This window comes from Lactuca virosa, chromosome 8 (assembly GCF_052849685.1).
Source record: "Lactuca virosa cultivar CGN04683 chromosome 8, Lactuca_virosa_CGN04683_v6, whole genome shotgun sequence".
Classification (NCBI taxonomy): Eukaryota; Viridiplantae; Streptophyta; class Magnoliopsida; order Asterales; family Asteraceae; genus Lactuca; species Lactuca virosa.
This window is the reverse complement of record NC_136433.1, coordinates 189,750,075-189,763,255: the sequence shown is the minus strand read 5'-3', so window position 1 is coordinate 189,763,255 and position 13,181 is coordinate 189,750,075. Positions and strand designations below refer to the sequence as shown.

Here is a 13,181-nt window from a genome sequence, read left to right as displayed (position 1 = left end):
ACTTTTTCACAAATTGCCTCCAAAGAATTATTAAACCCCAAAACCCTAAAAGTCATAAAAACTCAAATTTATAAGGTTTAACATCAAGAATGATATAAAAATCATTATGAATCTTATAATATCAACTTAATATATTTAAAATTAGGAAAATATAATTAAAAAAAATAAAATAGAAGCCATTAACATTTAACCTTATTTTTATAAGTCAAAAATCCAAGAATTTTGAACCAATTTTTATTTAAGTGCATAATTTTATAAAAGTGGGGAATTTTTTAAAAAAATCAAGGTTTAATGATTTAAAATAATTCAAGAGAGAGAGAACCTCTTTGCTCCTTCAAATTTTCGGCCCCCACTCTCCAATACACCATTTCCGAAACCATGATTCATTTTTCACTTTCCCACACTCCACCTCTCCACTTCTCTCTCTAAAAACTTCTCCTTTTCTTCTCTCTAGAAATGACGAACTTTGAAACAGAATCAGTGGGAGAGATTTTGCCACTTGATTATTTATAAGAGTACCTACATTTCTGTGTTTTGGTGACCGATTATGGTGGAGAGAAACCGCAAAGAGATGACGAGAGATATTAGGTATCCAGAGAGACAAAATTTCTATTTTCTCGATTTTCTTCTCTTTAAAAACTACCTCTCTTCATTCCTCTCATTCTCCCTCTAGCCCATGAAAATCATAGCCAAGAGCATCCATTTTACACAAAAACTTCATCATCTAGTGGTGTTCATCAAGGTAAAAACGATTTTTCCTCCATTTTCCTTTCAAGATTTCATGATTTTCTTGCATCTCTTTTTCTTCTACATCCTTTTCACTTTATGTTCATGTGCATGTTCATGCACTTCGAGTTCGATGATTATGGTGGTCGGATTTAACCAAAAACATCATGCATGGTGCTTGATGGTGAAATCCAATGACCAAAACCTATGTCAAACCCGGAAACTTGAGATTTTAAAAGTTTTGACGTTCATCAAACACATGCATCTGAGTTTTCTTCTTAAAAACATCATTTTGAACAAATCAAGTCCATGCATGATCCTTAAACGAACATGCATGTAATGATCTTCAAGCTTAGATGCTAGATGATCAAAGTTTGTTGTTAAAAGTTTTCAAATATTTTCACAACGATTTATTCACAAACAAATATCTAAAACTCTTTTTGTGTCTAAAACCGATTTTTCCCAGAAGGTCAGTGGTATAATAAGATGATCTGGAAAGTTTCATGTATTAATTCATTTTTTTATTTATTGCAATTTTTGCAAGAAATTTAGGCCATAAATCACATAAAATACTTCCCTAGGACAATAAATTCTAGTAAAATGCAGAGAAGACCTACACCGCAAAAAAAAAAAAAAAAAAAAAAACAGCTTTCTGGAAGTTTGAACAAAATTTTTTACAGTTTACTATTATTTTGAATTTTATTATGTTGAACTCAAATAAATCATATAACAAAGTTCCGAGATACAAAAACCACATTTAATAATTTTCGCTGCTTTTAAACTCCATATAATACATATGATAATATTTTAAGAATTTTTAATAACATATTTATTTTTTTCCACGATATATGTGCATTTAATGGACTAAATCGGGGAAAAATAGCTACACTTGTGTATAAATCATGAAACGTTAGCAGTAAGTCTTATATTCGCATGTGTTACATTTTCTTGTGTATTGTAACTTAATTAAACGTTGTTCAAACTTATTGTAAATTATAATGCTTTTAATACTATGGTTGGTGTTGTCTTTTAAATTTTGCTATGAGACCCTTTGTATTGTTGTGCCTTGTGTTTCTGCTTTAGCGGTGTGTGACATAACCGTTGATCAGGCCCCTATTGAAAGGTCACATTCTTCTTTGTCAAACGGGTCAAAGGCACAACAATCTTAGAGAAATAATGAATAAATCTCCGATAATACCCTACGAGACCTAAGAAACTACGAATCTCATATGCGGTCCTCGGAACCTCCAATCACATCACAGCTTCGATCTTGGTCGGGTCAATCAAGATTCCCTTCTAATTGATGATGTACCCAAGAAACTACACCTTGCGCAACCAGAACTCGCATTTGGCGAATTTTGCATAAGCCTCTCCCTCCTCAGGTTCTCCAACACCTCTAGCAAACGCTACTCATGCTGCTCCTTGGTCTTGGAGTAGATCAGAATATCATTAATGAATACAATCACAGACCGATCTAGCATTGGCCTACATACCCCGTTCATGAGATCCATGAATGTTGCTGGTGTAATGGTGAGCCCGAATGGCATCACCACAAATACACAATGACATTAACGAGTCCTGAAGGCTGTATTATGCACATCCTCATCCCCGACCCTCATCCGGTGGTACCTTGATAGTACGTCAATCTTGGAAAACTAAGACGCACCCTGAAGCTGATCAAACAAATCGTCAATCCTCAGAAGTGGGTAACGGTTTTTCACCGCTAGCTTATTCAACTCCTGGTCGTCAATGCACATTCTGTGTAAACCGTCCTTCTTCTTCACAAATACGATTGGTGCTCCATACGGAGAACTGCTTGGACGAATAAAACCCTTGTCTAGAAGCTCCTGTAGCTGCGTAGACAACTTCTGCATCTCATGCGGCGCCAGGCGATACGGCGCCTTGGCTATCTGAGCCACACCGGGTACCAAATTAAATCTGAAACTCAACCTGCCTCTCGGGAGGCACTCCTAGTAAATCCTCAGGGAAAACATTAAGGAAATCCCGCATCATGGGTACCTTACTGAACTCCGTCGTTCCCTCAAACCGCTTGTCAGAAACATAAGCTAGGAATCCAAAACAACCTTCCTGTAGATATCTCCTCGCCCTAGCAGCCGAATAGAGAGTTGTCCCATGCGAGGCTCTCTCACCAGAAGTAGCCATTTCTCCCCCACTTGGGGTTCGAACTCTCAATACCTGCCGCTCGCAATGAACCACGACCCCATTGGCGCCCAACCAATCCATTCAGATGATAACCTTCGATCCTCTCAACAGGATCGTCACCACGTCAATAGAGAACCTCTCGCTAAGCATGTTCAAGACACACCCACAGAAAATCCTCGAAGCACTCGTCGTACGGTCATCAGCAGTCTCCACCTCTAGAGGGGAATCCAAGGTCCCCGGAGAATCTCGAAACTTCTTGTTGAGCACAAGAGATACGAAGGATCGGGTAGCCCCTGAATCAAACAGAACATGAGTAGACAAACCATTGACCAAAAAGGTCCCTATGCATGATCACAATAAGCATAAGAATAAACAAAGAAAGCATTAAAATATAGAGATAAAAAAACATACCAGTAACCACATCCGGCGCTGCATGGGCCTCGTCGATGGTCAGTTGAAAAGCCCTTCTCTTCACCACAAGAGCCTCCGCCTTGCCCAGGTCACCGTCAATAATCCTCAAGGTGGCTGGCGCAGGCACCGCCACTGCTCCCCCGGGAAATCTCGGGCAATCGGCCTTTTTATGGCCGTTCTGATTGCAATGATAGCAAATCAGAACCCTCCTGGGGCAATCCCTACTCATGTGGCCCGACTGGCCACAACTAAAACATCCTGAACCTGCTGATCCGCAAGTCGCACTATGCAGATTGCCACACTTGGCGCAACAGACCAGTCCCTACTGGACTATGGAGTGAGCATCGGAGGTATTGGGCCTCTTATCCTAGCTTACTACTGTCTAAAACTGCTCCGACTTCTGATTCAACTGGATTTCCCACTCAATATCCCGCTTGCAGGCCTTCTCGATCATATCATTTAAGGTCTTGCACCCCGAAAAGCTCACAAACTCCATAATATACTCCCTCAACATATCATGATATCTCATTTTCCTCATATCCTCATCCACAACGTACTGTGCGACCAACAATGCCCTCTCCCTGAATTTGGCGGTGATCTCCGCCACAGTCTCTGTAATCTGGCGAAGGTCCTGGAACTCCCTCACCAGTTGTTGTACCTCGATAAATTGTGCAAACTACCTCTGTAACCTCTAAACAAAGTCCTCCCATGTCATCACTGACACCGTTGCCGTCCCTACAGCTCTGGTAAGCTCCTCCCATCAGTCTCGTGCTCTGTCCATCATTAAGCAGGATGTGAATCCCACCTTTTCCCCCTCAAGGCAAAAGCTCATCCGTTGAGCATTCTCCATGTCAACGATCCATTCACAGCTAGCGATGGGGTTCTTAACCTCAAAGAACCCAGGAGCTGCACAAGCCTTGAACTCCCGAAATGAGGGAGCTCGAGCTCCAATCTGACCCGCAAAAATTGCAGATCAAACAGTCTTCAGCCTCTCATCCATCAACTCCATAATCCCCTCCTTGATGGTACCAAACAGTACAGGGGTAGCATCAAAAATACCACGAGTAACCTCAGCCGATATGAACTCGCGCATCCTCTTATCAATTGGTTCAACCCCTAAACCAGAGACTGAGCCAAAACCGAAACCTAAACCTCCTCCGGTAATCATCACTATCCTCAAACAAAAATAAAACATATTAACAATCAGTTATGACTCGAGGGAATTCCCGACACAAGGCCTCCTTAGAGTTGTTAGGTCTGCTCTTGTTTCAGGTACATGTCATGTGCTTCTAGTAGTATGGGCCCAATACTACCTTCCACAACTACTTGTACCTTCATCAACGTCAATCCTGATTCCTTTAAGTTACACAATACAACCACAAACAAATCTACTGCTACATAGCATACATATGATATATTCTCCTAGGAACTCCCAACTCTCACCACTCGCAATACCGAGAACCTCAATCAACACCGCTGGTTGCCTTATGCATGCAAGTTGTACATAAAATAGCATCACATTGACTACCAAATGAGAATTCTACCCTAAGGCCACAACCAAACAAGGAACATGAAATGAGGCAAAATCGATCCTTCTAGGGCTATACAATCCTAATCATATACAACTGTGGAAGCATACAATTACCAATTAACTGAGTCGATATTAATTTCAAAGTATATACATAACATCAAGTTCTACTAGGCTATAAGGAATCACACAAATTAGGAAATTTTATCATATGATTCCTGAAGGTATCCTTAGCCCTAATATAGCATGCAATACTCATATCAAGCACACAAATCATAACACATAAGTAAGGTTAACTTGGGAACCACTTACTTGAGCTCGACTGATCGCACACACCATACCCCTTCTTTTTTTCATAAAACCTTTTTAGAAGTTTAAAATTTTATTTTCTTAAGAAAATTATCATTTGCCCAGTTTGAGTTCTGACACACCCGTAAGTGTGTCGAATCTTTCAAAACAAGGCTCTGATACCAACTTGTAACACCCCAAAATAGTAATAAATTTTTTTCCAATTAATATCATTTAAAACATTCATTAATTGTTCAGAACACACACAATCATAGTATTAAATCATCAGAGTACAAATTATATCAAATGCAGAAACCATGAGGGGAGGATGTTGTGTCATCACGTCGGGCCCTTCCATTTGGAACTGGAAGTACCTGAAACCATAAACATAAACTATAAGCATAACGCTTAGTGAGTTTCCAAAGTACCACATACCACTCATGAAAGAAGATAAATGTCATGGGACAAACCATGGTCTTTCCGTCCAGTGCCGAGGGCCAAATCTGGGTCTTGCATACAAATGTAAGGGATCAGATCTTGGTCTTTCGTATAACTGCCAGGGGCCAGATCATGGTTTTCCATACAAATGCCAGGGGCCAGATCCTGGTCTTCCATATAATCATCACAAAGCATCCAAAATTCTACAGAAGAAACAATGGGCCTGCATTGGTACCTTCGACCCATGGAACTAGAGAGGAAACTCACCTCAATAGCTGAAAATCCCAGATAAATGATCGGGCTGTAAAACTGGAGAAATCCCCATGCTAACTAAATAATAAAGTCCCGATTAATAATTCAGACATAACCCAAAACTAATCCTACAACACTTTCGTAATGTCCAAGGTAAAAAGGGTCGAGCTAGTTGTGACATCCCCAATTTTACGGCCAGAAAAGACCGATTTGTTTATGCTTTAGTTAAAAAAAATCTGAGTATCTTTTTTAAGAATAATATTGTGGAATTTTTTCCCAAAAATATGATAAGTAAATTATCAAAGCATTTCCAAAGAAATGTATTTTCGTTATATTAAAACACTCGGATGTCATTGTTAATATAGTTCATAAGCAGAAATAGAAATAGTACAGGCCTTACAACATCTATTATTCTAATGGCCTATAATCCATAGATCTCTAATCAGATCATCCCTCCTGTGCTTTATTGCCACTACCTGTAATACAAGAAACTGAGTGGGTCAGGCTTGGGAGGCTGGTGAGCATATAAGGTTTTCAACCCATAATAAATAAGTTTATTAATTTTATCAAATCAGTCAACCCGATTACCCGTTCCCGTTATCCTCACTTTATGTCCCTAAAGTATCTAAATTAATGGACCTAGCCTAAGGATTTTCATCGGGATGGACATCACTGAATAGGGAATTCTTTAGCAATATATGTCAAAAAGGCAACCATGATGGGGATGGAGTACACCTGGTGAACACGTAGTTCAAAAACACCTATAGGTTGCGAGCCTGCCAAAGTTCCACTAGACTGTCTAGAATAGTCCGTGGTCGTCATCTATACTCTGCCATATGACTGAATCAGCTTAAACATTGAGGCCTCACATCATTTTATTTCATCATTTATCATCTATTTCATTTACTGTCACAACTAGCATTTTAGCTAGGAAATTCTATTCTCATGTAAACATTCAACTATTGTAAGATATGTACTCCAAGTGATAATCATAGTCTATGCTCAATCAAAACCATCCATTTGAATCCAAACTCTTGATTTAAGTTCATAACCTAATGCAAAACATCTCACATGGATTGAAAACACTAGAAATCCTGGTTCAAGTATTTATGGACTAGGATGCTCTTATTGGGCCTAACGGACCAATAAACTTTCAATTTGACTATTTTGGGCCAAGAAACCCTATTTGGGCTCTAATTGGATCCACATCCATCAGATTTTAGCATTTTGGGCCATGTGAGCCTTGAATAATGCATCTTATCTTTAATGGGCCTTGTTAAGCCATAAATGATTTCATTTTCCCTAATGGGTCGTGAACCCTTTAATTGGGCTTCATTGGGCCGTGAACTCTCATAAGGGCCCAATGGGCCGAAAAGTATTATTGGGCTTCATAAAATTCGAACAAAGCCAAGAATGGGCCAAAAACTATTTCATTCTCATCTCTTTTAGCCCAAACTCTCGGCCCAATAGAAAAAAAAAAGAAGAAGAAATAACTTGCACTTGACACATTATTTTTGCATGGTGGTTCTCCATGCAACCATCACTTCAATCCTCTCTCCTTCTCTCTTCTTCTACTCTCGGCCGAACCCCTCACCCCTCACCCTCTCCACTTTCTTTCAAAACTCTCTCAAGAACTCCTCCTTCCTCCTCTAAGTTTTCGAGATTTGTGAGTATTTTCAAGAGGTTTTTCATTAAGATCATCATCCTTGGTAAGTTCTTACTTGAATCTATGGTTTAACTTCTAGATCTCATCAAAAATCTCTTCTTAACCCATATCATTTCATGATCTATACTCTTGAACATCATAGAGTTCGAAAACCATCTCAAGAAGCTTGCTAGGGCCGAGATCTTCTCTTCATTCTTCATCAAAAACCGAAACTTCAAAGCAAGGTGAGTTCATACCCCTTGATTTTTGGTTTTGCTTTGTTTTGGGGGAGGATACAAGTTGATATGTGCTAGATCTATGTATTTGTGCATGTTTATGTGTGCTTTCTAAGTTATATGTTGTGATTATGTGAAAAACTCCTTAGATCTTGACAATATTTGGAAACTACAATACTTTATACAACTTACCATAAGATAAAATTGCTAAACAAGTTGAGAATGTTGAAAAGCTAAACAAAATCTTGTAAAAGGACCATTTTTGACAAGAAAACAAAAAGATGAAGCCTTTTATGATATACACGGTTTTTTTCAAGGATCAAAAGAGACATTTTTGCATAAAAATGGGTTTTTATGACATTATGGTTTTAAAAAGGGCCAAAAGTGTTAAATTTCGTATTATGGGCCTTCATGATTTCTTTGGGCTTAAATTGTAAATTTATGGTTTTTATGGAATAAATTGTCATTTTACACAAATTTGGGCCAAAAATGAAATTTTACGTTTTTATGGGCTGAAACTGTCACTTTATTTGAATATGGGCCTAAAATGTTACTTTCACAACAAATGGGCCGAAGATGTCATTTTTATCAATAATGGGCCGAAAATGTCAATTTTCATGATATTGGGTCGAAAATATTGTTTTTAACAATAATGGGCTAAAAATATCATTTTATTTCAAATAAGCCCATAAATGTAAACTTTTGGTATTAAGGGACCAAAAAATGTCAATTTTATTAAAAGTATGCCTAAATTGTAAATTTCCGGCGTAATGGGCCAAAACTGTCATCATTTCACAAAGTCGACTTTTTATACTATTCTAGGAAATAATCAAGCTTAAACAAACATTGTAACAACAAATGAAATAAATTCATCGATTGCATTTTTAATTGGGCCTAATACTATTATAATCCATGCTATTGGGCCGCAGTGGTCCATTTACATGCTTATTGGGCTTGGATTATACATTACATGTTTATTGAGCCTCAGTGGCCCATTTACATGCTTATTGGGCCTGGATTATACATTACATGTTTATTGGGTCTCAGTGGCCCATTTATATGCTTATTGGGCTTGGATTATACATTACATGTTGATTAGGCCTTAGTGGCCCAATTACATGCTTCTTGGGCCTAGACTATACATCACATGCTTATTGGACCTTAGTGGTCCTTCTACATGTCTGTTGGGCCTCGTACATTCATATACATACTCATTGGACTTTTCAAACATAGAACGTACTCGGAGACATTATACATATAACATAATACAATATTCGTGTAACTTAGTCAAGGATGCTAGTGAGACATGTCGGTTGACACCTCTAGAGTGTACGATCCTAGCCTGTAGTTATAACCAGAGTCTCCTGCAGGGAGAGCGAGAGTTTGTGTATAGATCTATACGGGGTGACTCCCCACACCTGAGCTGTTCGCTACAGCTAGACTAGGCCAGTCTAGGGCGACAAACCTTATCTTAAATCAAGACGGCGCCTAAAAATGCCACAACATGCGAATTAGTCATAATCAAGTATGGTTAAAATGGCTCACTTAGAGATCCTCTCCAACATAATTTTATGGAACACCTATAAAATCTTGTTGATACAATAACATTCATACACTGATATTCGGTCTTAGGGTTGAGACCACAACACTTTTATAAGCAGAAAATATACGATTTTCTGGGGAGATACACAGCTAAACAATACCTTTTACTTACTACAAAAAATACATGATTTCTATTAGGATTACATTTTATACACATTCCTAAAACAAAAAACACACATGCATTAATACTTTATTTTGGTACATCACTTTCAAACCATTTTTCAGAAAATATCGGATTTTGTGGTGTTTTACGAACAATACAAAACTTTTCATTGAAATATGCTTATGAACTCACCAACATTATATATGTTGACGTTTTCAAAATAATTTGTATTCTCAGGGAATCGTTAAGCAGAAAGGTCAGCAGGAAATGTGGAATTTGTTATATTTTGTTATCATCATACATTAAATATGTTGGACATGTAATTTATGATACCGTACTTGATGTAAACATTGCTGGTTGTATTTTGATATGTATGATGATGGTGTTGTCTTGCTTCAATTATATACATTGTGATGATATTACAAGATGAAGTCATGCGTAAGCCCCCGGACGTTTTCCGCCGTCTGGTTCGGGGGTGTGACAGATTCGTATCAGAGCATTGGTTATAGTGAACTCGCATATCTAATCATACTTGATATGCAACTATAAATACAATGGGACTAAAACACTCTAAATAAAATGATACATAGGCATACGTTAAAACCTTAACACTAAAAGTCTCTGGAGGAAATTGAACACTGTGATTAAACCCGAACAGTTATGTAGTCATATTGGGGATAAATATAGCCTGATCAACTATATTTATTCAAAATACGACCAATATGTGTTCGGGAGTAATCATGGTGGGAAATGGACCTGGAAGCTTACCTCGTATCCAAAACCTATAAGGAACTCAAAATCAAATAATTAAAATACTATAGGAGTATTTTGGAAATATTATATATACATACTCCCTTTACACACTTCTCACTCCCAGTTTCACGCGCAGTCGCCATGGACGAAGCACATCAGGGCGTTCTTTTCTATCAGAACCTAGTAGCCCACGTAATGATTGAGGAAGACCCCGTGGTGGAGGCAGCCCCCGGTGTCGTGCCCGAAGAGTATGTGGAGACGGACTATGAGTTCGGAGAATCCGATGAGATCACAGAGGAGGGTGGAGATACTAATGAAGTTCCTAGTGAACCTCCCACTTCAGAGATAGTACGGGATCACTCCACAGCACCCCGGGATCCCGTAGATAGGACTCGCTCCTTAGAGGAGGAGGTTGCCACTCTTCGGCGACAACTATTAGAAAAAGAGACCCGAGCTGTACAGGCAGAGCATGAGAGGGACGAAGTCATCAGGGAGATGACCGAGATGGCCGATCTTGTAGCACGACATTTCGACATATGATTCCGCCGTCAGACCCGTCTCATCACATCTAGTATCCGTTCACTTACTATCGTCATGATTTTACTTACGTACTACTTTATGTACTATCGACCATATGTTTAAGTGATTACACTACTCATAGGGTCGTCATGCTGCCGGATCATATGTTTTTTTTCCTATGTACTGTATGCCGTTTAGGCAAATTTTCCCAGTATTAAAATGGTTATTACTAGTGGAAATAATATATATATATATATATATATATATATATATATATATATATATATATATTATCGTCATGTTGTGATCTACTATGTGTTCTATTACTTTTATTACATGTTGATTGTATGCATTCACTCACTTATACACAACCAAATCTCTGACACTGTCTTATAACCAAGAAATCGTGAAACTAAATACATTGGATACTCAACATCTTTCCGTTCCATGACAGAAAGATGCCTCAAAGACGAAATCACGGAAACAACGCAACACCGACGCCACGAGAAATAAACTCAGTCGCATTCCAAGCAGCAGTGTCAGCTGCGGTCACTGCACCCTGGCACAAATTCGTAATGGAAACAACAGTGAAGGTAACGGACAGGGAACCGGAAGCACAAATCATGGAACAAACCACGGAACCACAAGAACCTGCACCTACAAGGACTTCACCAACGCCAAGCCTCGAACCTTCAACGGGACGGGAGGCGTACTAACCCTAAAAAGATGGACAGAGAAGGTGGAATCGGTGTTTGAAATCTGCGAATGTCTGAATGAGTGCAAGGTCAAGTTTTCGGCATGCACATTCGTTGATCAAGCTCTATCCTGGTGGAATGGTCACGTAGAGGCCATGACACTCCCGGTGGCGAATGCTATTCGATGGGAGGAGCTTAAGGATATGTTGTTGGTTGAGTACTGTCCAAGGGAAGAAATCCAGAAAATGGAACAAGAGCTGTGGAACCTCACGGTCCAAAACTCTGACATCGAGGCGTACATATCAAGGTTTAGTGAGCTGTCTCTCTTGTGTCTGGGAATGATCACATCTGAAGGAAAGAAGATCGAAAGATTTATCTGGGGATTGACCGCGCCTGTGATAGCAGCAAACCCAACCACGTATGACAGTGCAAAGAGACTAGCCATGAAACTGTACGACCATGGCAACAAAAAGGGTGCTAAAGCAGGGGAAGCGGAAGTTAAGAAAGAAGGTCATAACAAGAAGGGAAAAAACAACAAGAAGAAGGGAAAAAAATTCAGAATCATCAAAGAAACAACAAACTGTGACTGTCCATGTTGCTACTCAAGCTACCACATGCTCCAGCCTCATCCACACCAAATGTTCCCAAGCAATACTCAGGGACCCTACCCAAGTGCAGCAAATGCAATTTCCACCATCATGGAGAATGTAGAGAGATGCACTGCACAAGCTACAACCGAAATGGTCACACAACAAGATACTGCAGAACTTACCCTCAACAGAACCAACAGTCGAACGACAACAACAAAAAAACAACAACAACAACAATCGCAACAACAGCAACAACAACAACAATGTTGGGGCCAGCTACACCTGCTATGGGTGTGGAGGAACCGGTCACTTCATGCGCGACTGCCCTAAAGAAAACAACCAGGGGGCAGGAACATCAGGAAGAGTGTTGGCAATGGGTCAGGGTGAAGAGGTTCAGGACCCAACAGTTGTTACTGGTACGTTCCTACTTAACAACACATACGCATGCATCTTATTCGATAGTGGGGCGGAGCGAAGTTTCGTTACTAATAAATTCAAACACTTACTAAATCAACAACCCCAGAAGCTCAACGAAGCCTTCATGGTGGAAATGGGTAATGGGAAAATAGAAACAACCAAAGATGTCTATGTACGGTGCACATTAACACTAAAAAATCACTCTGTTAAAATAGATTTGATGCGAGTAAATATTAGGAGTTTTGATTTGATAATCGGCATGGACTGGTTAAGCCCCCACCATGCTGATATTATGTGTTGCGAGAAGGCCGTTCGCCTTCATCTTCCCAATCACGAAACCCTAATAATCTACGGAGATAAACCTGGCGCCAATCTTTGTCTTATCTCGTGCATCAAGGCACAAAAGTGTTTACTCAAGAAGAACTAGGCATTCCTCGCTCATGTTGTGGATAAAACCAAAGAAGAAGTAAACATTCAAGATATTCCAGTGGCATGCGACTACCCGGATGTGTTTCTAGAAGATCTTCCGGGAATACCCCCAGAAAGACAGGTCGAATTCCGAATCGACCTAATACCAGGAGCCACACCAATTGCCAAATCACCCTACAGGTTAGCTCCCGCCGAAATGCAGGAGTTATCCAGCCAATTAAGCGAGCTGTTGAACAAAGGGTTCATCCGACCAAGCTTCTCACCCTGGGGAGCTCCGGTCTCGTTTGTCAAGAAAAAGGACGGATCCTTCAGATTATGCATCGATTATAGGGAATTAAACAAGCTCACCATCAAAAATCTATACCCACTTCCTCGAATCAATGATC

At 39.5% G+C, this 13,181-nt stretch overlaps 1 pseudogene; it reads right to left on the bottom strand.

Annotated features, from left to right (window-relative positions):
* Positions 1-4,638, bottom strand: part of LOC145131146 (UPF0481 protein At3g47200-like) — a 65,196-nt pseudogene extending 60,558 nt beyond the window's left edge.
* Positions 4,639-13,181: the final 8,543 nt, after the last annotated feature.